Genomic DNA, 26378 nt, shown 5'->3' on the forward strand with positions numbered 1-26378 from the left:
ATGGTATAAAAAAGATTGAAACTAAATTTTCAGACAGTTAATAAAATAAAATTAATTAATTGGTGTCTTTCTTCACACTTCTTGCATTCCTTAGTAATCTGATATTTATTCTATAATTGTTTTTTATTCAGCAGTCTTTATAAATTGGTCTACATAATTTCTGATGTTCTACATTTACATTCTTAAATGCCTATGGGATATTTAATCTGAAATACCCCACAGCAAAATACTGTTTCTTAAATTGTAGTGTGCATAGGGGAGTTCATCTTAGTTTTTCTTTATAAACCCACATGTGTTATATATGATTTGCATGCATTTATTTTTTTATTTTCAATGTTTTATTTATTTCTGAGAGGGAGAGAGAGAGACAGTGTGAGCAGGGGAGGGTCGGAGACAGAGGGAGACACAGAATCTTAAGCAGGCTCCAGGCTCTGAGCTGGCTGTGCACAGAGCCCAAGGCAGGGCCAGAACCCACAAATGGTGAGATCATGACCTGAGCGAAGTTGGTCGACCAGGCGATTGAGCCACCCAGGCACTCCTGCATGCATTTAATACGTAACTTAAATATATACTTAAAACAGAAAAGAGGAGGAAAACAGAAAAATGTTTCAGAAAAATCACTGTAATAGCAAGGGAAAAATTATCCAAGGTCATAGGATAACAAGTGAAATAGATATTTCAAATATATACCCCAAAGTTTTTGTCAATAAATGTAAATGAATTGCTAAAGTGTTAAAAATTCATTATGTGCTGTTTTTTTCCTTTGTACTTTCACTTATTTTCATTATAAATATACATTACTTTGGAGAGCCTGGCTGGCTCAATCAGTAGAGCATGACCATCTTAATCTTGGGATCATGAATTTGAGCCCATACTGGTTGCAGTTATTATTAAATAAATAATAAATAAATAAGTAAATAAATATACATTACTTTACTAATCAGAAGACACATATACATACATGAAGCTACTATAAATCCTCTCGGAATATCTGAAAACTCTCAAGCTGAAAGATTTCAGAAGACTCTCTTTTGCCTCCTTCATTGTACATGTTAAAGTTGAAGTTAAGCATTTTTTTTGAAACAAAACATTTTACTTATCAGTATTTTTTCTCATTATTTTTTAATTCCCCTAAAGTCTAAGAAAAGAAAGATTTTAGATTTAATGGCCCACCAGGCATTGCACACACACTTTTCTAGCTAAATGAGTCTCATAGGGAGAGCATGAAAGAGAAAGATTTAAAGCATTTTGCCTGCTGGAAACATACCTAAAAGGTGTAGAAGTAATTGGAATTCAAATGCTTTGCACCCTGTCACTCCAGTTCACATCTAAACAAGTTAGTGACCTGCCATCACTTCCCGTCTTCTCAGTCCTGACAGATTTTCTGAATTGGTCACAGATTTTTGTGTCATCTATTTTTATGTTCTGCTTATCAAATGAAAGGACAGTGACAAGAAAGTTGAAATTACTTAGGGGCTCCTAAGAGTCAGACTCTTGATCTCAGCTCAGGTCTTGAGCTCACAGTCAGTTGTCAGTTTGAGCCCTGATTTTTGGGCTACACACCCCACGTTGGGCATGGAGCCTACTAAAAATATAATAAATTAAATAAATAAATAAATAAATAAGTTGAAATTACTTACAAATGACTAGTGTCATGGGGAAAAGTTTATTAAAATGAAAGGTAAAATAATATACCGTTTTTACCAAAGTGTTCAAGATTTTCAAGTGTTTCTACATATGATGCCTCATAGATATTGCATAGAAAAATGTCATGCTCTTTTATGTATGAGATTAAAAACAGACAACATTTTTCCAAGAAGTAATAATAAGTGGGAAGTTAGTGGAAATACTTGTCATTTTTAAATAGTCTTTATAGACCAGGTTCTATAAAACAGCCATTTAGTAAGTTTCTTATCTTTTATTATGTTTATATTTCTCCTCATAGAAAGAAATATTTTAATATATTGCCTTCATATTGCTCAATTTTTAATACCATAATGTGTTTTACATTTATTCAACAAATATAGTTTGATTATTGGGTATAATCAAAACATATCTTTAGAAGACATAGTGGATATAACAGAAGTACAAAATACTTCTGCTGTCCTCAATATGTTAATATAATTCTAAATTTATCAATTGAAACCACCTCATGAAGTGTCTTTAATTTAGTCAGATGGTTTGTGATAATTCTCTTGCAATCGCTGATCTATAATGATATTGGATTCATAATAGTATAGTTACATGCAAACTTTTGAGAATGTAAAATCACAGCGAAATCCCTAAGAACCATAGTGAATTGTTTTAAAATCTAGTTTGTGTATTTGTAATTGTTTTACTACTTTATAAGATGTTTTCTTCTTTTCACTGGATTTACCAAGTTAGAAATCATTATTACAAGACAATATTTTTCTCATGATAATTTAAATTATGTTGTGCACTGAATGAAAAAAGAAACTGATAACTATATCAGTGTATTGAATTATTTACTCAATATATAACATTTTCACGGGTTGAGGGGAATACAGTTTGAATCTAGTACATCTCTGCCATTCAGAAAATTGAAATCTTTATATTGGAGGATTCTCATAAATAAAGTTACAAGATAGGCATCCTCATATGTTGCAACAGACTTTCTCTGCTTTCTCCTCACCGCAGTGTAACATGCTGGATGATCTGTTTATTTTGGAGAAGTTTCTTTGTGAAAAGTTGTTAGGATGTAAAGCAAATAGGCAAGGATGCAGAGAAAGAAGAGCACTCTTACACTGTTGATGGGAATGCAAACTGGTGCAGCCACTCTGGAGAACAGTATGGAGTTTCCTCAAAAAGTTAAAAATAGAACTACCCTACAACCCAGCAATTTTACCACTAGGTCTTTACCCAAAGGACACAAAAATACTGATTCCAAGGGCACATGCACCCTGACGTTTATTTCAGCCTTAGGTGCAATAGCCAAATTATGTGGTCACTTTGGTAGATGGATGAAGAAGAGGTGGTAATTATATATACAATGGTATATTACTCAGCCATCAAAAAGAATGAAATCTTGCCATTTGCAAAGGCATGCCTGGAGATAGAGTGTATTATGCTAAGTGAAATAAGTCATTCAGAGAAAGACAAATACCATATGATTTCACTCATATGTGGAATTTAAGAAACAAAATGAACATGGGGGTGGATGAGGAAAGAGAGAGGCAAACCATAAACGAGACTCTTAACTATAGAGGACAAACTGAGGGTTGCTGGAGGGGAGGAGGATGGGGGATAGGGTAAACTGGGTGAGGGGATTAAAGAGGGCACTTGTGATAAGCACTGAGTATTATTAAAATAAAGGGGAAAAAAGAAGGCAAGCAGGATCAGAGAACATAATTAATTAATTAACTAATTAATTAAATAAGACTTGCCCATGTACACACAAGGGATAGCAGTGTGACATTAGTCTTGCTGGTTTCAGCACAAAGGAAATGCAGGATGCATCTAGAATTGAGGGAGGAATAGAAGGCCATCTGGAAAAGAAAGTCCAGATTGTCCAGGTAGAGGATATTTCTGGTCATTCGTATTTTGCAGACTAAAAACTGACTTCAAGGAATTCTAAAAGTGCAATAAGAAAATATTGAGAAACTGTCCAAGTAGCAGTAAGATTGGATTAGCTTTGATGGGCTATAATAGATGGGTTCTACACACAGGAGAAAAAAGTGACTATTTTTAAATATCAAAGTGAATGGTACACATAATAACTAGCAGAAATATGTAGAATTATGTGTGATTTGCATTCCATATTATTATTGCTAGTGACATAAAAATATTTTATGTTGGATTTTTTAAAAATACCCTGTGTATTTCTTATGATATGCTTTTTGAAAAACATATTTTCATAAAGCAGATTAAAATATTTCTGGCCTCAGAAGTGAATGATCAAGTGAGAAGAAATGCTTTAAGTATGAGAGTAAATGGAAGCTGATACCAAGTACACATCCTGATAATATCATTATCCTCTGACTCCTGGTGGGGATTTCATTTGCTCTTCTTTTTCTAGATTAGTTTAAACCTGACATAGATTTTATTTAGATTATTAGATAATAGTTTTTAAAGATGGTTGATATTTAATGACAACAAAATAATTTAAGAACCTAGTTTCAGATAAGCTTTCCTTGTTGACACTTAATACAAATTGTACACTATACAGATGAAATATTATCAAGTTTTTTTCTGGTGGAGATTGATTTTTAGGAAAACAGAGAGAAACAATATTTTCTAATTTTAAGCTCACAGAATTTATAGAATCTTAAATAAAGCAGACTCATAGGAGCCACCTGTGAGTTACTTACTTACACACTAATTTACTCATTTAAAAAAAATAATTATTGGACACCATTTTAGGTACCCGATATCATGCTAGATATTGGAAACAAAAAAAGATAAATAAGAATTTGTCCTTGAGTAGCTTATGTTTAGCAAGGGCAAAAAGATTTATAAAGAATCATGAGCAATGGAGTGATTTATGACTAAAATAGAAAATTATTGGAGATGTAGTGAGAATACAAACCCCCAGAATGTTGAGTCTACTTTGTTGAAATGGAAGAGTGTCAGGAAAGGTTGCAGAGAGCTGGTCATACTTGAATGGAGTCCTGAAAGTTCCAAGAAAGTTTGCCAAATAAATCTTTTTTTTTTTTAATAGTTTATTGTCAAATTAGTTTCCACATAACACTCAGTGCTCATCCCCACAAGTGTCCTCCTCCATGCCCATCCCCCCTCCCCCCACATCCATCAGTCCTCAGTTTTTGTCAGCATTCAAGAGTCTCTCATGGTTTGCTTCTCTCNCAGGCAGAGAAGGACAAATATCATATGTTTGCCAAATAAATCTTAAACCGAGCAACAGAATGTAACTGAACTATTTTAGACCATATACATTGAGAATATTGTGATTCCTTATGGACAAAATTTATCTTGGTACATAAGATCCACAGCATAAATCCAAAAGGAGGCTTTTACTTTATAAAACCCCAGCTAGAAAATTTGCACTTTTATAGGATATTGGTGTGAATAGGGAGGGGAGATTATAATCAGAGCACCTTAGATGTCAGACCCTAATAGTCATTTGTTTCCAATCTTTCCATAGGGAAAGAGTATATAAAATGAGATGAATTTTTCTGAGAAAAGCTTGAAAATTACCTGTATCCAAGACAGACGATTTTAAAACTTTTCAGAGAAAAGATTTTTGGACATGTAATAATTATGGGGAAAGTCTATTACAAATTTCTGTTACATAACTTGACAAATTACATGGGTCCATGTCTGTACTATGAAGTCACAGTGAATATATCTGAAATTTCTTCCCTGTTATAAAAGCTAGAAGTTTTTCACTACTGGGAAATGTATATTTGAAAACAGATATCCTTCTCAGCATTAATTGACATTGTTAAAAATTTCATGTATTATTTATGTGCTCTTTTCAAATTTATCTAGAATGTATTAGAGGTTCAAATTTGTACTAACATATTTAAACTTAATTTCTATGAACTATAGCTATATTTTTGTAAAGGTGTTTTTATTCACCAAATGCTTACATAAACATAAAGAATTTAGTTTTTCAATTTCCCATGATATAACTGCCTTTAATATCAGATAGACTAAATATAGAGATCCATAAAGCATTTTATTTAAATGTTTATTCATCTATGAATAAAAAGCATTAACTTTCTAGAAATAGTTTAGTGTTTATTTAAAAATATGGCCCTTAGAAATTATAAGGAAGTTACAGTTTACAAGTGAAAACGCTTTCGATTTTTTTGTTATTGAAGGATTTAAATAGAAATATGTCTAGAATATACTTGAAAAGAGGAAGTAAACAATTCCATTTAAAAACTATTTTTTCTCTCCATAATTAAAATTCCTTGATGACACTACCAACAATATTTTAGGAACCAAAATTCTGAACACATTAACACAAATCTCATAATAAACATGAAGATAATTACACTCACTTGTTTAATTGACCAAAACAGTGGGGATATTGATATTGTGGGAGTGGTAGTGGTGATATTGCAGATGTTTGACTAGAAATTCGGTGGCAGCAATCTGCTTATAAATCATTAAGGTTAGGTTTGAAAATCCTTTGGATACTCAAACAAAACTGGTTATGTAAGATTCTATGTTCATGATGAAATGATGTATTCACGATGTTGTTTATATGCTAAAGCTACATGCTGCCATAGATTCAAAATACATTCCAGCTTATCTAAAAATGCTTGAGAAGTATAATTCTTCAATCAACAAATAATGTTGTACCTTCGATTGTTCATTAACTTAACAAGTGTTTGTTCTCATTGTTCAAGAAAGAAGCATCCCCATAGCCAACAAATGCTTGTAATTTGCTGTCTACCTTTTTGACTTTGACTTTTGAGTTCAGTCTGAAACCACTTTTCTCAATTGTCTGAAGTCACAGGGAATTTCTCCTGGAAAGCGTTACACAGGCTTCTTATTATACTCTGGCTTCTGTCGCCCTGGAGGGTAACAACCTGCCTCTTGAAGTGCTCCTAAAGGCTCCAAAGGAATATTATGTACATCAATCTGACTATAGTTTAAACCAGTCTACCCACATGATAGCTGGAAAATTGGTGAAAACTTGCTTGGCCATTGCTACATGACTGTCAGGCAAAACACAAAAAGACAAAAGCTGAATTATAAAATAAAGCATACATTTGGGTTTTGTTTATTAGTTAGCTGAAGAGTTCTACTTTTTGTGTCTTGAAGCATCTAAAATATAAATTTAGCTATAAATTTAGCTTAAATTTTCACTATTTCCTGAATTTCAGGTTATTTTCTTCTTTGATTTTGTTTGTTTGCCCTAGAGAAGTAACTCCCTAAAAAACAACAAAAAACAGAACAAAACAAAACAAAAAAAAACCTTACCACATTGTATTCTAGTCCATTTCAACTCTAAATGAGATCTTGCAATTTTTTCCTTTTATGATTTATTTTCTATTATTGATCTTGTTTTATATCCAATTAGTTTTCTCCTTCCATTATGGAATTAAGATTTTTCCTTTAGTTCTATTTTTTCCTCTTTCATGCTGATGGTTTTGATGGAGTAAGTGTTCATTGAAAAAAAAAAGAGGAAAGAAAAGAAAAAAAGGAAAAATCCAGTTGATATATTTCCTACTAAGTTAGTATGGTATTTAGGTAATGCCAGAATAAAGAGCTCTTAATTCAGAAATGCTAACTTCCAATACTAGGAACCAAACAGTTCTCTAAAAATTTTTAGAGGGAATCCCTTTATTTTTTGATGAGGGAATAAAAATTGGCACTTCTCTCATATGAAAGAAGGTATATAGGATGGTTGAGCTCCCTAGCTGTTCCATAGTTAAATATGGGATCAATCTTCATTTTTTAGTACCCTCTGCTCTGCGAATTGCTTGGACGAGGGTTCTCAAAGCATTTTCACCCAAGCTGTGAATTTCACCTGAACACTAACCCTCGATAATGGCTTACTTTCATCATTTCATCCATCAATTTACCTTCCATATTCCATTTTTGAGAAATTTATTTAGAGTTTTCATCTGCTGATAACCACATCATATACTTCTTGTTAAGCTTTAGGAGATTATTCCTTTGTGTAGTTTTCGCTGAATAACAATGAGGCTTCAGAAGGAAGAGGAGGCAAATGCTTGCTCTCCAGTTATGATTTAAATAGAAATTTAAAGTTAGCTTTCATATTCTTATTTTGAATACAAAAAATGTCAATGTGCATAAATCCAACATATGTATAAAATTTCTATTATAAAAAACAAAGTTTTCGCCATCACTTCACTTGCTCCTTAAAAGTTATTCACAACAAGATGCATTATTTTAAAATGATATTTTGAAATTACTGTATATTAGTTTTAAATAGAAAGAGATGAGTAAGGATTCTGTGGGTAATCAGTTTACTTGAGGAAAAACAGCACTTCTGATGTGAGCTATTTAATTTGCATATTATTGTGCATATATTATAAAATATACCCTGCTAAAAAACTCTTTCAAAGTATTTTCCCCAGAAGATTCTTGGCTACTTCAGGGCATGGCACACAATTTGGTAATTTCTATTTGCTTTCTTAACAACAGAGTTCATAGATCAAGCTGATGGACCATCAACCATTAATTAGTTGTTATATAAACACATTTAGCAGCTGCATTTATTCCATAAACAAAAGCAGGTCAAATATGTCATCACAAAAATGGATCTAAATTGGTTGTACATAGCCTGTAATTTATTATTCAGATATGAAAAATGATTTTTGGTAATGAATTTTTCATATAACTAATCAAGTTTATTTTCTAAACTCTAAAGAAACCATTAATTTGCCTTGTTATAATAATCTATTTTAATGGCCCTTTCAGAACTCCCTGTATGGCTACTAATGACTCTGAATATAAAAGTCATCTCATGTTTCATCTATTCCTAGTTTTATTTTCATTAATCATTATGGAATCATTGAAGCATTGACATTTTTCTACATAAATCAACAGCTGAGAGCATCAAAAAAAAAAAAACAATTTGTGCAAAGCTTAAGAACACTTTCCAGAGAGGGATAAACAGGCAGTTCCCCAGTATTGCAACTCTTTGGCAAGGAGACCTTTAAGATGCACCTTTCAGGGGCACCTGGGTGGCTCAAGTCATGATCTCATAGTCCATAGGTTCGAGCCCCACATCAGGCTCTATGCTGACAGCTCAGAGCCTAGAGCCTGCTTCAGATTCTGTGTTTCCCTCTCTCTCTCTGCCCTTCCCCTGCTCACTCTCTGTCTTTCTCTCTCAAAATAAAATAAAGACATAAAAAAAAAACATGCACCTTCCAAAAGTCACTTCCACGTTACCCTCAGTGCTATGAAAATTCAGAAGTCCCAGGAACTGTTAACTCCTCAGTGAGAAGTCCATGTATCATCCAATTATGAGTGTGGCATTTCCAGTAGTAACATTGGCCTGTGATAATACTAGGGCACTAGCAAACATGACCCGACCAATTCATGGCCAGCAGTTTCTTGATCAACTACATGGGCTACTTTAGTATGACAATATATTTTTTAAACATGGTGAATATAATTTAATAAAAAATTTTAAAAATGTATTTTTTAAAATTACTGTTGCCATACCACTTAAGTCTGATTATGGTTTGGGGTCATATATTTAGGACCCATTTCTGTAAAAATTCAGTTGCAGGATGCCTGGGTGGTTCAATCAGTTAAGCGCCTGACTCAACTTCGGCTCAGGTCATGATCTCATCGTCATGAGATCGAGCCCCATGTCGGGCTCTGCCCTGGTTGTGGAGCCTGCATAAGATTCTCTCTCTCTCTCTTTCTCTCTCTCTCTTGCTCTCTCTCTATCTCTTCAAATCTCACACTCTCTTAAAAAATAGTTTTGCATATTATGCTTGTAGTGAGCGCTGTAATGGGCACATAAACTACCAATAATTTTGTTTATGGCTTACAATATAAAATGTAATGGCATATGACTTTTGTTTCTGCTGCCGTTTAGCAATAACCCAGCATCTCGTCTAAGTACTGGAGATCTACCAATGCACAAAGCAGACATAATCTCTGTCCTCATGAAGCTTACACACTGTGAGAACATATATTCTCATAGGTTGATGCATTTTCCTATGGTGTGGTTTCTATACAATACTCTTATCTGCCTTGTATCTGCCTATCAAACTTATGTGCTAAGACCCATCTTAACTTTTATTTCTTTTGTGAAGTATCCTTGAGATCACTTCTCTTTAACCCTAAATGGTGCTCAATATCAATTTTATAAAATAGTATACATTTCATTTGAGATGGCAGTGTAGTATAATAGTTTTAAGAGAAGGCTCTGAAACCATAGTGTTCAGATTAATATTATAACTGGCACATACTTTGGCAGCATTTTCTTTACTTGGTGACTCAGGTTTTTTACACAGAAAATGAAGAAAATAAGAATATCTATTTCTTAAGGCATTGTGAGGAAAAACTGAGTTACCTAGTTTATAAGCAAAGTATGTAGGAAAGTGCTATCGTAAAGCACTAAAGAATGTTAGTTATGATTCTATTTACTTTTATTCTTACTGATAGTAGTATTATCATTGCATCACCTTGTGGAATAGTTCTGTTCTCCAAGGAAAAGTGTAGAAGAGAGGTAATCTTTTACTCATTATGAACTACAAATGCCTAACACAGTTCTTGACACTAAGCAATGCTTAATACAAAATTACTGATTTGAATTTAATCCTTAATTATATTAAAGTCAGTGTGACAGCCCAAGAGGAAGGCAGTCACACAAAGCAAACAGAGACTTAAAAATAAAACAAAACAGAATAACAACAACAACAAAAACCCTGTAAATCCTTTACTTTGCAGAGTATTATATTGGAGTCCAAAAATAGAGAAGCTACAGGGGGGTGGGAAGTAAGAGGATGTAAGGCTGTCACTGTTCCCAATGTGTTAGGCAAAGTTGTTAAACTTTTTGAGCCCAAACTGTCTCATCTACCTAATGATGATTGTAATAGAAATATACTTTAATGTGAAAGTACTTTACACACACACACACACACACACACCACTATTACAGCAGGAAACTGTGACTTAAAGAGATGGAATGCAATTTCATTTATTCATTTAGCATATACATTTTCTAAAATTTAAGAGTCTTTTTAATTAAATATTTTATTTTAATTTTATCAACATACAGTGTTATATTTGCTTCAGGTGTACAATACAGTGATTGAAAATTCTATACATCACCCAGTGCTCCTTACGATGAGTGTACTCCTTAGTCGTTATCATCTATTTCACTCATCTCCCTACCCACCTCCCCTCTGGTGATCATCAGTTTGTTCCCTATAGCTCAGAGTCAGTTTCTTTATTTCTCTCTCTTCCCACCAGTCTCTTCTTTTGCTCACTTGTTTTTCTTCTTAAATTCCACATGTGAGTGAAATCATATTGTATTTGTCTTTCTCTTACTGACTTATTCGATTAGCATTATACTCTTTAGCCCTATACATGTTGTTGCAAATGACAGGATTTCATTCTTTTTTTTAAAAAAAATTTAATGTTTATTTATTTCTGAGAGAGAGAGAGACAGAGCATGAACAGGGGAGGGGCAGAGAGAGAAGGAGACACAGAATCTGAAGCAGGCTCCAGGCTCTGACCTGCGAGCCCAGAGTCCAATGTGGGGCTCAAACTCGTGAAGTGCGAGATCATGACCGAAGTCTGATGCCCAACCAACTGAGCCACCCAGGTGCCCCAAGATTTCATTCTTTTTTATGGATGAATAGTATTCTGCCATATTTTTTTTATCCATTCATCTATCAGTGGATACTTGGGTTGTTTCTATAATTTGGCTATTGAAAATAATACTGCAATAAATATAGGGGTGCATGAATCCCTTTGAATTAGTGTTTTTATATTTTAAGGGTAAATGTCCAGTGGTGCACATACTAGATTATAGGATAGTTCTATTTTTAACACTTTGAGGATCCTCCACACTTTTTTTCACAGTATCTGTACCAGTTTGCATTCCCAGCAATAGTATGTGAGGGCCTCTTTTTCTCCACATTTTTGCCAACGCTTGTTGTTTCTGGTATTTTTGATTTTAGTCATTCTGAAAGGTGTGACATGATACTTTATTGTGGCTTTGATTTACATTTTCCTATGATGAACGATATTGGTCATCTTTTCATGAGTCTGTTAGCCATCCAGATGTCTCCTTTGAAGAAATGTCTTCAAGGCTTTTGAACATTTAATGAATAGATTGTTTTTTGGGTGTTGAGTTTTAAGTTATATCAGTTCTTTAGATATTTTGGATACTAACCTTTTATTGGAGAAGTCATTTGTAAATTATTTCTCCCATTCTGTAGGTTGCCATGTAGTTTTGTTGGTTATTTCCCTCACTGTGTAGAAGCTTTTTATTTTGATGTAGTCCCAATAGTTTATTTTTGTTTTACTTCTCTTGCCCCAGAAGAATCTCTAGAAAAATGTTGCTATGATTGATGTCAGAGAAATTACTGCCTGTGTCCTGTTCAAATATTTTTATGGTTTCAGATCTCACATTTAAGTTTGTAATCTGTTCTGAATTTATTTTGTGTATGACATAAGACAGAGGTCCAGTTTCATTCTTTTGCATGTAGCTCTTTAGTTTTCCCAACACCATTTGTTGGAAATCCCATTGGATGGTATTTCCAGCTATGTTCAATATTAATTGAATACATAATCCTGGATTTATTTCTGCATTTTCTCTTCTGGCCATAAATCTATGTATCTATTTTTCTGCCAGTACCATACTATTTTGATTAGTAGAACTTGTAATATAACTTGAAGTATGGAGTTGTAATTCCTCCAGCTTTTTCTTTTTCAAGATTGCTCTGGTTATTCATGGTCCTTTGAAGTTACAAATTTTAGGATTGTTTTTTTCCAGTTCTGTGAAAAATGCTGTTTGTTGAAGTTTTAATAGGGACTGCGTTAAATGTGTAGATTGTTTTGGCTAGTATAGATGTCTTAACAATATTGTTCAACCAATCCATGAGCATGGAATGTCTTTCCATTTCTTTGTCATTTTCAATTTATTTCTTCAATGTTTTATACGTTTCCAAAATACAAGTCTTCCATCTGTTTAGGTAGGTTTATTACTAAGGTATCTTATTAATTTTAGTACAATTGGACATGGGGTTATTTGTTTTCTTAATTTCTCTTTTGGCTGCTTCATTATTAGTGTATTAAATGAAGCAGATTTCTGCACATTGATTTTGTAACTGTGACTTTCCTGAATTCACTTATCAGTTCTAATAGATTTTGGGTGGAATCTTTAGGGTTTTCTATATATAATATTGTGTCATCTGGGAAGAGTGAAACTTTTAACTCTTCCTTACCAATTTGGATATCTTTTATTTGTTTCTTGTCTGATTGCTGTGGCTGAGACTTCCAGTACTATACTGGATAGCAGTGGTGAGAGCAAACATCCATGCCTTGTTCCTGACCTTAGGGGAAAGTTCAGTTTTTCCTTATTGAGTATGATGTTAGCTGTGAGTTTTTCATATAAGGCCTTTATTATGTTGAGGTATATTCTTTTTAAACCTACTTTGTTGAGGCAGCACAAATGTTTTTTTAAAGAATTTATAATACATGAAACATAGGGATTGTACATCTGTGGACTTTGAAGGTGAATTTATCCATGGCATAAAACTATGGATACAGCTTCTAATTGACACCCCCAGCTATTCTTGATGCAAGAGACTAAAATACCAGCTGAATGTTGTAATTAGGGAATACAGTTTTTATGTATTGTCATGGCATGGAACTTGCCTGGCCTCCATTAATCCTAACAAATGTTCTTTTACCACAAGAGAAATTACATTTCTGAAGCAGTGCCTTACTTCACTTTATAGTAAGGCTGAGAACAAGTTTACAGAAATGAGAAGTATACGATTAGGCTTTTATCAACTAATAGTGAGATCATAAACCACAAAATTAAGAATCTAATGATTTCTATAAATCAGAAATCATCAGGACACTATGTTCAATTCACTTAAAACACTGAAATAAGTTAGTAGTACACATTATTATCTCTTGGTTACTTAGAGTGAGCCTATCAAAAAATTAGTTGTCAAAACGTTTTGGCTCATAAAATAATCTGTTGTCTTAATTTGAGATCCAGCTATTTAGTTGCTCATCTGAAATTATATTTGTTTCTTCAGCACCTGAGGTCAAACTAAGATATCCTCGATATATCAATGAAGTATTACTCAGTTTTTGTCATATCCTTATGGTCATGATAATTCCTTGACACTTTTTCCTTGACATCATTATAATTCACCAAAATAAAATTAAGATATGGGAGAGGGGGCAAGATGGCGGAGAAGTATGGAGCTCCATACTCTGGTCACGGGGTTGCTTAAACAATCACAATGAGTCCATTCTGTAGATGTAAATTCTACACCTACCAACACCTTCATCTCTTTCTCTCAGGAGTGATTAGACTATATAGTTTCTCTGGATAATACCAGCATCCTTCTCTCACCTATCCAACCATATTCTACCCTTTACCTCTTTGAAANTATAAAAATAAATAAATAAAATTAAGATATGAACACAGAACAAAACATACCATTTATTTGATAGGTCTCTGCTCCTCTTCCAAGCAATCAGTGTAAAATTAATGGCATAGAAAGACTAAACTCCATTATAAAAATAGTTGAAATAAGGGAGGTTTGGTATCTCACAAGTAAAATTTATGCCTTTACTTAAAACAAAAACCCTAGATGTGTTTGTTGTGAAGATTACCTCTAAATATTAACAAAATTTGGTAAGAAGTTCATTAAAATATTCAGTATGCCTAGATATTATCTGATTTATTTTGAAAGCCAAAATGAGAAACAATAATGATAAAGGTTATGATAGTGATGTCAATGATATAGATAATAATATTGACAACAACAAAAAATCCTGATTACATGTAGAAACTTAAGAAAAATACAGACATTATCTCCTTCTGTGACACATATTGACTGAAATGAAATGATGTTCTAATAACAGAAGAAAAATAATTATAGTTAAAGCAATCTTCAAATCACTACCGAGTTATGCTAAATTTGGCTTATTAATAGTTAAATAAAACTTGAAAAAATTTCCCATTTGAGATTANAGTTTTTAAAAAAATATTTATGGCTTGAATGAATGAAATAGATTCATTATTTTTAAGTGTTCAAATGTGAAATATGTCTCAATTATGTCTTTCATTATTATTATCTTCAGGAATTTTTTTCTACTCTCAAATCAGTTAATTACCTATTTTCTGCCTTTCCCATCCAAAGAATTTATCAGTATTTCTAAAATAAAAATAGTTGGATTATAACAACTTGTATACATAATAAATATATATATTATATGTATATATATATATATATATGACATGCACATGTCATATAAATTTCAAGACAGGGTATTCTATAGTATATTCCCAATCTTAGAAGATTCCTTGTAAATAATATCTTTATATGATAAGTTTGATTAATTGTATTCGTCTCTTAAAGTTTTATATTATATATTTCTAACGTTTGTTTTATTTTTTAAAGTTTTTTTTAAATGTTTATTGATTTTTGAGACAGAGAGAGACAGCATGAGTAGGGGAAGGGCAGAGAGAGAGGGAGTCACAGAATCCAAAGCAGACTCCAGGCTCTGAGCTGTCAGTACAGAGCCTGACACGGGGCTCAAACCCACAAACTGCAAGATCATCACTTGAGCCGCAGTCAGAGGCTTAACCAGCTGAGCCACACAGGTGCACCTATTTATATCGTTTTATATATGATAACATAATGTGTTTAAATTAGTTTTATGAGAGTTTTCCAAAATCACTTGGATTTAGATCTTTTCTTCAATCCAGCCTTCCTCCAAAATGTAATAAAAGAAAAAGACTACCAAATAATCCCAAAGAACATATTTGGTCAAGTTGTACTAAGATTTATTTCAGGGCTAGATATTCAATCCATAGATCTCTCCATGGATTCTTTTGTTAGTACCGCTTTGCTCACTCTGTTTTAATTGTTACCGTTGTATAAAATACTGTATTATCTCAGACAGGATGTCTGTCATCATTAAAATGATATTTATAATTTATTCATAGTTTTGCCAGTTTGTTTTTAGTTTCATATTAATTTAACAAGCATGTTTTTGTGTTCCAACAAGATGTCACCAGAATTTTAATTAAAATTGTATTAAGCTTTTATGAAATTTTAAAGAATTGTTATCTTTATATTATTTTATGTTTCCTGGAGTGTGCTGTGCCATTCCTCTTGTTAAATTTACTTCCATACCTCTCAGTGAACTTAATAATTTTCTTTATGCAGCTCCTGTACATTTCTTGTTGCAGACTCCTGAACAGTCACATTTTTCATTAATATTTTGAATGGAATACAATCTCTTTCCTATTATGTCCTCACCTGGATATTGCTGGGATATATGAAAGCTATTAATTTTTGCATATATTACTTGTGTCTAGATGCTTAACTGAACTCAGTAATTATAATTTTTTAGAATAATTCAAGATTCTCTTGGGATTGAGTACATAATCATGATGTCTGAGAAAATAATTTTGTCTCCTTCTAATTATCATAGTTTTCCAATTTGCTTAATCTCTTACTTCTAGAAACTTTTCAAAAAAAAGAGGTTGGTGACCTCTCTTATTCTCAATTTTTTAATGTTTCTTTCTCTAGTGTTTAATCCTTAAACAAAATTCTCTCCCAAAAGTTCATGAATGGATTTTAAGACCTCCTTGAACCCCTAGAATTATTTGTAATATTTTGCATGTACTTTCATTTCCCTGAGGAGAGAATTCATAGCTTAAACAAAATTTCAAAAGAGACTAGATACAAATAAGCTTTCACAAATCTTATATTTGGATTTAGTATATAGCACTATATGATAGTCAATGTAAAATTCAACTAAATAAGAAATTAGAGACAGAGAGGTGAATTTAAAAATTAGAATTAAAAGTTCTAATTGACAGGGGCGCCTGGGTGGCTCAGTTGGTTAAGCGTCCAACTTTGGCTCAGGTCATGATCTGACGGTTTGTGGGTTCGAGCCCCACATCGGGCTGTCCAATTAACCATAAGAGTTTAAGGAAAAATAATAGAATACCAATAAGACTGACTACAGAGCCTAGAGGACAGCTTTGCCTTTTTCAACATGTGAACAGAACTAAGGTCATTCATCATAATTATAACTCGGTTTCCATCTTCATTTGATTATTTCTAGACTCATCATACCTTGGATTTTGAGTCAGTGTTTGCTCTACTGTCACTGCAGTGCTAGCGATACGAGTAATCAGGTTGCCACTCATTGTAATTGTCATGACAAAGCAATTGGGGGGAAATAGCTTAGATTCCAGAACAGTTTGGTAAGATTTGCAACATGTGATTTTAAAGAGGCTACAGCATAAGCATTTATTCCTTTTTAAATTTCGTTTCGTTTGTTTGTTTTTACCGGTAAGCACCATCTACTAATCACAAAATTCCTAGAGAACATGCAATATTAGTTGTAAGGAATAAGCCCACTGACCCAATCAAATGGAGGATGTGGAGACTCAAAGCACAGTGAAGCAAGGCTTTAATCAAGGATCTTGCAAGAGTGGGTATCTTACCTACAAGCAGGGTCAGGGCAGTTACAGCAGACAATTTATATCCTAGCATGCAAGTCCCTCCCCTGGTTCCTCATTGGCTGAGTACTACAACGTTTACACCCTCATCCAGATGTCTCCTATGCCCATATAAGGCAACGATAATCTGATTGGAACAAGTGTACATTCCCCAAGGTGATGCAGATTTTCAGTCCCTCCTCCTGTTCTTTGGGGTATGCTTATTGCAAAGACCACTAAAATAAGCCCGAGGAATGAAGAGGGGAAGAAGAATCAGTAAGTGAAGTTTCTCAGGGTTTGGGACTCCGCTGTGGGGGCGTTGGTACACATTTCCAATAGATTGTAAACGGACTGTTAACTAGGCAGCACAGCTTTCATTTGGTATTTCTGAAAATGAATCATCTCCCTTACTTCTCACATTGGGCTACTCCTATAATTATTTACCCAGAGAGTTTTCATATACCCTACTTCTTTTGATCCTCAAAGGAAACACTGTCTTTAAATTTCATTGAGGAAAAAGTTTCAGGAGGGCAGATAACGAAAAATAAAATCTAACCTGGGTAATATACTTGTTAAAGGTTTGTTTTTTATTATGTCGCTTTCCAGAGTATTCTATTTGAATTTCTTTTTTCTTTTTTAAGACTTCTGAGAGGAAATGAAGCAATGTGTTATTACTAAATAATGTATACAAAATATTTTAGCAGGAACAAACAGGAAACCTGTAGCTTGAAGATAATTTCTACATAAAAATGTGTGTTAAACAATGCATTTATATTTTAAATTGGTTTCTAACCATAATATTTGTTTAGCAATAAAAGGTTTTCAATAATTTATAAATGTTATTAATTTGTGATGATTGGAAGGAAACCAATCTGAAAGGGTGTAAAGCATGAATGAAATAATAATATAAATTGATCTTTTTTCTCTCAGTTTCATTCAGAAACTTGAAGTAAGCCAATAAAGTACTGGTGAAATCATGCTTCATATGGTCAATGAGGTTGAAAGCAGCAAAAAAATTAATGTTTGTTTTTCAGAGAATTGTTTCCCCCTAATCAGCCATGGTGTCTTTTCAGACCCCCACCAAGTCCACTAGCTGTCTTTGCAGAAGCCTGAACTCAAGGTCAACTGATAGGGTTTCAGCATAGGAACAAGAAAGACTCTGCATTTCTTACCTGAGATAGAGAGCTGGAGACCCCATACAGTATATACCACCTCTTGGAGAATGTCTATAACCCATCTCCTTGTCCTAGATAAACTCCTGTCATCAGGGCCTGAATTTTGCCTCATTCTGATGTTAATTCTCCACACCAGCATGACATGGGGTATATGTTACATCTCTGTTTGCTCAGTGTGCATGCTCCATCTTTCCTCCTTAAGTTGTAAATTTCCCCACCTTTTTCATCAATATCTATGTAATCTCAACTCTTGTGGTCATAAAAATCTCATTCTCTTCCACCTCAGGGAGGCAGATTTGAGACTTACCCTCCAGTCTCCTCATTCAATTGCCTCTCAAATAAACCTTTCCTTTGCTGCAAACCTTATGTCTCAGTGATTGGCTTTGCTGCATTGGTTTGGTGGACTTAGGTTTGGTTACTGGTTAGAGAATTCTTAGGAGAATCATCTTTATGGAAAGGAGCTTGCATTACAGTTTTCATTTTACCTTAGGTGAGTTAAACATCTCTACGTGCAAACTTGTTTATCTGTTTTCCTCAAGAGAAAGGTGGGGTTTCTGTGACAAGGGCAATAGGTCTCCTGATTTGGCATTACTTCAGTAGTAGTAGACTCCAAATGAATCACATCTAGGACGCTATGTAGCATATGGAAACTGACAAATTTACTGTTTAGGCACTTAAAGTAAATTTTAACTCGCATTGCAGCCCCATTGACTCCAAGAAATAGAATAGATCTCTTCTCTGGGGCCTGACTTGTTTCAGGCAGGTTAATGATATTTCCAGAGTTTCATTACCCTAATTCTAGAAGAACTGAATGATTGCAAAAGGGCAATTTAACCTCCTCTTTTTTTTTTTTTGAGACGTATTATTTTGTGTATTGTACTCCCATTACAGGGCATAATTAATGGGGCATGTAATATACTTGCACAATTGCGTTTAAATACCTTAGATGACTTGTTACTCACCTAAACATGTAGACAGCAAAGACTCATCATAATTAGTATTATCAGGAAATCATCATGACATCATTGTGAATGCAAATTACAATGCACACCACCCTTTCCAGTAGTCAAGCCACAGTGACACCACCAAACCAGCACTCATAGACTCGTAGATCATCACATTATCATGAATTTAATTTTTATCAATAAGTACTTCTTGGATTAATAAACAATTGATGTTTTTTAATGCATGATCACATACATTTTTATTTTTTCTCCCAGAATTCCAAAATAAACTTCTATTAAAGAGTAATATTCAGTGAGTCCCTTCTGTTTGGGGCTCAGGTTGGGTTCTTTGACTACCCTAGCTCTTAGCAAGAGAGGAAAGTGAACTGGTTACTCTTTGCATGCGATGGTGGTCCAGAAGCTTAGGCTCCCTCTCACCTCATTGGAGCATGTGAGGAAGACTCCCTGTTCCTTCGTCTCATCACACAAAACCTGGAGCAGGGACTGTCAGCCTATCTTCCTAGAATGCATCTGCCTAGAAAGCCTCCTAGAAAATCCCTGGCTTCATTCAGATGGACACATTCATGCAGATACATATAAACCTCATCAGACACATATATACACATGTTCACACTGACATACACCTACATTGTCTCAATCCCATATATGCTATGTACAGTTGCCCTCGTACACCATACTCAGAAACCTAAACAGTCCCCAAATTACATTAATCACATTACTATGAGTCAGATATTAAATTTGCATTTAGTAAGTCACCGACGTCTCACAACAATCTTATGAAATCAATGCAATTGTTATCCTCAGTTTATGAAGAGGAAACTGTAGAAGACAGAATAACAGCCTCTTGAGATGTATACATTCTAGTCCCTGCAATTATATGTTACCTAAGTGGAAAAAGGGATGTTGTGGATGTGATTAAGTTAAGGATCTTGATATGGGGAGATTATCTTGAATATCCAGTTAGACTCAATCACAAGAACCCTTAAAACAGGAGAGCTAGAGTCAGAGAAGGGGATGCAAAGACAGAAGCAGAGGTCAGACAGATTTGAAGAAACTTTGAAGCCAGCCTTGGTGATGAAAGAAACCAGAAATGCAGGCGATCTTAAGAAGCCAGAAGCTGGAAACAGAAAGACAATGGATTCTCCTCTAAATCCTCCCGAATAAACACTATGACCTCAGAACTTCTGACATCAGAATTATAGCATAAAACATTTGTGATGCTTTAGACGCTAAGTTTGTGGCAATTTGTTACAACAGCAATAGGAAATGAATACAGGAACTAAACTGGCATGAAATTTGTTTAAAGTTATGCTCATAGTCATAGGTAGAACTAGGTTACAAAAGCCTGCACATGGCTTAAAAGAGAATGCTCTAAACTTCAAAATCTATTTTGTCAGACCCCTGACTGCACGGGCATATTATGATTGTAGTATTATTTTTTAATATTTTTTAATGATCATTTATTTTTGAGAGAGAAACACACCATTGTAGGAGGAGCAAGAGAGAGGAACATGGAGAATCTGAAATAGGCTCCAGGCTTCAGTGCAAGGCCAGATGTAGAGCTCATACCCTCATACTCATGAACTGTGAGATCATGACCTGAGATGAAGTCAGTCAACTGACTGAACCACTCAGGCATCCCTTTAGTTATAATATTCTTATACAAAATAACACACACACACGCACACACACACCTGTGTGTGTGCAACATATTTACACACCACCAGATATCTTATATTTCTCACTCAAGAGCCCAGCAGGGAGAAAGATCTGCAGGAACATCCTTTGCAGGGGCGGAAACTACACGGAGGCCTCAGGAACACTTACCTCACCTGCCTGTAGGCTTCTCTAGGCCGTGGTAGAAACAGAAAAATCAGAGCAGGAAAAGTAGTGGAAAGGGAAAAAAAATCATTTATTAGGTTAAAACCTTTTTAGATTCTCCTCTAATTGAATTTTGGGAATATTCTTATGTATAGCCAAGTATGTGCACATGTTATACAATAAAAATATAAGGGTTCTCAGTCAGTTAAGCTTCTGACTCTTCGTTTTGGCTCCAGGCATGATCTCACAGTTTGCGAGTTTGAGTCCTACATTGGGCTTTGTGCTGTAAGCATGAAGCTGCTTGGGATTCTCTCTCTCTCTCTCTCTCTCTCTCTCTCTGCCCTTCCCCTGCTCACACTTTCTCTCTCTCTCTCAAAATAAATAAATGAATTTTAAATATATATGCATAAATATATAGACAGAGAAACAAAGAATCTCTATTTTAAGCTAATATTGGTCTATCAATGCAGTTTAAGTATGATATCTACAATTCTTTTTTTTTTAATGTTTTATTTATTTTTGAGAGAGAGACAGAGAGAGCTTGAGCAGGGGAGGGTCAGAGAGAGGGAGACACAGAATCCAAAGCCAACTCCAGACTATGAGCTGTCAGCACAGAGCCCAATGCAGGGCTCGAACCCATGACCTGTGAGATCATGACCTGAGCCGAAGTCGGATGCTTAACCAACTGAGCCACTCAAGCGCCCCAAGATATCTCCAATTCTTACAATCAGAAACTTATTGAAACTATAGTGACTAGGTTTACATGTATTAATAAAAAGTAATCCATTCAAACTTTTACTTATTCATTCATTCAGTAAATATTTGCTGAGTGTTTCAGTCAGGAGAGACATGGGGAATATTATATTTAATGGAGAAATACATTAATTAACATAAAATGGGAGCACCTGGGTGGCTCAGTTGGTTAAGCATCTGACTTCAGCTCAGGTCATGATCTCACGGTTTGTGGGTTCGAGCCCTGCATCTGGCTCTGTGCTGACAGTTAGCTCAGAGCCCGGAGTCTGTCTTCAGATTCTGTGTCTCCCTCTCTGTCCCTCCCCAGCTCATGCTGTCTCTCTCTCTCCCTCCAAAAATAAAGAAAATATTTTTAAAAAATAAAATAAAATAAAAAGTATGTCTCGCACGCGTTCTGTGGAAGGTATACATGGAGGATGCTGGGAATGAGGGCTTTGCTATTTTATAAAAAGATAATCAGAAAAGACCTCTTTGTTAAGATGACCACTTAACAATATGAGGGGGAGAAATGAGGGCAAGAGCTATGTGGATACACGGTGGAGGACATTTCTAGGCAAGGAAAGAGAAAGCACAAGGGTCCTAGGATGGAAACATGCTTAATCATTATATCATGGATATAAGTTGCCAAGTATTTATCTTATTGGAAACTAGATAGTATATTAATTTCAGCTGTAGAAAGATGGTAGACATATCTTTTGTAGAACATTATAATTACACTTACAAATATATATGTTCAATATAACCTGGAAGGGTGATCAGATTACTGTAAGACAGACATAGTTATCCATACTTGTTAATTGATAACGCTAATGGCTTTAACAGGATTCTAACTTGTATTAACTGATATTTAGATATTAAGAAGATTCCTCTGTAATAACTAATTCTCTATGGAAGTTCCATCCCCTTCCATTGTGACTCTCTTGTGAAGTTTAGTTTATAGCTGACTTCAGGGATATCACACATGGCTGTGATGTACATTAATGCTCTGTAAGCAGTAATCAAGAGATCTAATTGCCGTATCCTCATTGCATTACCTTGTTTCAGTGAAATAAACTAATTAGTTGGGTTTACCTTTATTATGACTAATAACATGTGCTTAGACATACCATTAGCAGCCTCTTTTATTTATTATTTATTTATTGTTATTGCCTTTCTTTTTTTGTTAATTTTAGAGAAGGAGAGAGAGTGTGAGTCGGGGAGAAGGGTAGAAGGAGAAAAAATCTCAAGGAGGTGCCACACGCTCAGCACAGAGCCCGATGTGGAGCTCGATCTCACAAACTCATGATCTGAGGTGAAATTAAGAGTTCAATGCTTAACCAACTGAGCCACTCAGGCACCCGAAAGATATTTTATAATTTTGACTAATCTGGTATTGATGAATGGAAATAACTCCACCAGAAGGATGATGGTATCTGGAATCTGATAGAACCATTGCTGTAGGGGTTTTACTTTAGCTAAACACTGAGGTAGAAGGTCTGAGCCATAAACGCACATGTATTCAATCATGTCTGAATATTGTCTTTACCGATCTTCAAACATCTGGTGTATGACAGACTGAATTCCACGTTAATATTTATTCTTCCATGATCTCCATTTTATGTTTCCATTTTAAGTTAGAGAACTAAATTGCAAACTGCTTAAGCTATACTATATCATCTTCCCACAGAAATAGTTTCACCAGTAATGATTTCATATTATATGTGTAACCTAACTCAATACAGTGTTCATTTGAAGAACTGTTCTGCATTTTTTCAAACATTATGACTGAATTGACTACTACATTATACAAGTCTGACATGTGATTTCATGAAATTTCACTCTATTGAGTTTTATTAATAAATGCATACATATTAAAAGGAGACTGGCAGGAAGTGAAAGTGAAATCATGTCTTAAAATCTCAGTTCTACTGATAAGTACATGAATTGTTCAAAGACTTATCACCATAATTACTCATTTAAATTGTATGTAATTTCCAATCTCTACATATGCTAATACAGAAATGCTATTATAAAAATATACTGTGAAGTGCATGACCAAGAAATAATTTTAATACAAAAATTAGTTTGCCATGAACGAGGGTATCTGTGATGAATATTGGCTCTGAGGACAAATGTTCCTCTTGGTCTAGGGTTATCATAACTTAAAATCAATGTGTAACATACTATAAAGTAATGACCCAACCAGAAATAACTGTGAGTTAGGTGGTTATGAACAACTGGGTAAATATTTTAAGTTGCAGAGGGTAAAATATGAGACCTTTCCCACCTTTTCCACTGACACTTTTCTTAACCTCACCTAAAAACTTTTGGGTTAAATAATTCAGCAAGTAAAGAGAAACAGAGGAAGAAGAATAGAATGAGGGTTACAATTTTGTAAGCATTATATAAAATGGTGTAAGAGGGAGCTTTGTGAAGTTAGAAAAACAATTTGAACACATTCTCTTCCTAAAAATCCAGGAAAACTGGCTTCATGTAAAATTCATGTAAAATGTTACAAAGAATTATTGTAGTCAAAACCCATAAAAAGTTACTATAAGAAAAACAAAGGGGAGGGGAGGATAGGAAACAGAACACCATATCTACACACAAAGAAAGCATGAAAGGAAAACAGTCTTAAAACCTGAAGAGTTTTTCTCAAAAGAAAACTCAAAATTGAAATGGCAAAACTCCTGGAAGAATTTGAAATAAAAGCAAAAGTCATTTCATATACAAAGACAGAATAAAAAGAATTCAGAATTGAAGAATCATAATGATTTATATCTCAAAATAAATACAAAGTGAGACAATACAAAAATTTTAAAACAAAAATAACATATGAGAAGGTATTTTTAAAGAAGATTCAAGAGAGAATTACAAATAAACAATGAACATGCAAAAAACAATGATGACAAGAGTTTCTAATAACGAAAACCAAAACAAGGGCTTAGAGCCAATAATAAAATCTATAATTCAAGAAAACTCTCCCTAAATAATAATAATAATTAGTATTTAAGTTATGTATTAAAGAGCACTATGTGAATCTGAGAACATTATTCACAAAAGACCGGGACCAAGACATAATTTAGTAAAATTATTAAACTTTAAAGCAAGAGAATAAATATCCCTGGGGTATCTCACACAAAGAATATGTGTTCAGGAGATATTCAAGGGGACAATAGAGTCTCAGTAGATTTTTCAACAGAAATGGCTTATGCTAGAAAAAATGAAGTAAAATATTTTAAGTACTCAAATAGATAAAATGTAAGACAATATAAATACTGAGCAACATTGACCTTTAAGTTTAAAGGATGCAAACAGCGGGTGCTTGGGTGGTTCACTTGGTTAAGCATTAGACTTAGGCTCAGGTCATGATCTTATGGTTCATGAGTTTGAGCTCTGTGTTGGCCTGTGTGCTGGCAGCTGACAGCCTGGAGCCTGCTTCTGATTCTGTGTCTCCCCCTCTCTCTGCACCTTCCATGCTCTTGCTCTGTCTCTCTCTGTCTCTTAATCGTAAATAAAAATGTTGAAAAAATTTTAAAGGGTGCAAACTGTTAACAATATGGAAGATCTCAGAGAATTTTGATTCCATGAGCCCTTCTTAAGGAATCTATTAAATAATGAGCTGGAGGCAATAAAATAACTAGAAAGACCTCACCAAGAGCCCTAGAAATGAGAAAATATAGTTATATCTATAATTTACATTAACTAAGGGTTAAAAGGGAAAGGGTATTAAATAATATATACTATTTGTATGGAGATATATGTATACATATACATATACATATACATAGATATATGGAAGTGTATAAAACGGGGAAAATGAAGACAGTATTCAAATAACAAAGACTTTAATTTTTTAGTAATCATAATTTCAGGTGGTAATATCATCATTTGAGATTGTTTATGTTTAATATGAGATGTTGATGCAGACCAGAGAAGACATAGATGTAATAGAAAAGATGTTAAGTAAAAAGTCTGTAGACCTGAATTTAAATTGAAGTATCAGAACAAACTATGTATCTCACACTCGTATTTCTAAAATGGCCAAGAAACAATGAATAATCCTGTAGCAATGAGCATCCATAGCATTCTAACACTCAGATTGGTATCTTCAAGTGCATTTTCTGTTAGAAAGAAGGGAGGAGGGAAAAATGAAAAGAGAGAGGAAGAAGGAGTTAGGGTTTCTTTGAGAAATAATCATTTTCATGTCTGTGTTAGGAGATATACAAGATGATTCTGGGACATACTTATATACCAAATCAGAAAGAATATCTCCAGGTTTACTAGTATCATATAAAAAATGAAGAAGTCAAACTGAAGAGAGTCCCATTTAGCAAGATGGAGGAGGTTAGACTTCAATGAGTTAACAATTGTAATTTTTTAAAACCACCAAATATTTTTAAATCCATGAGGTCATAATGATAGCAAGAAAATAAATTAAATAAATTAAACTAACTAGTCATCTTCTTAGTATGATGGATCCAATAAATTGTCTTGAAAACTGGATAAATAAAGCAAAGATTCATTTATTCTGAACTAATACTATTACTA

The sequence above is a fragment of the Crocuta crocuta genome, unplaced genomic scaffold (genome assembly GCF_008692635.1).
Source record: "Crocuta crocuta isolate KB4526 unplaced genomic scaffold, BGI_CrCroc_1.0 scaffold167, whole genome shotgun sequence".
In the NCBI taxonomy this organism is placed as follows: Eukaryota; Metazoa; Chordata; class Mammalia; order Carnivora; family Hyaenidae; genus Crocuta; species Crocuta crocuta.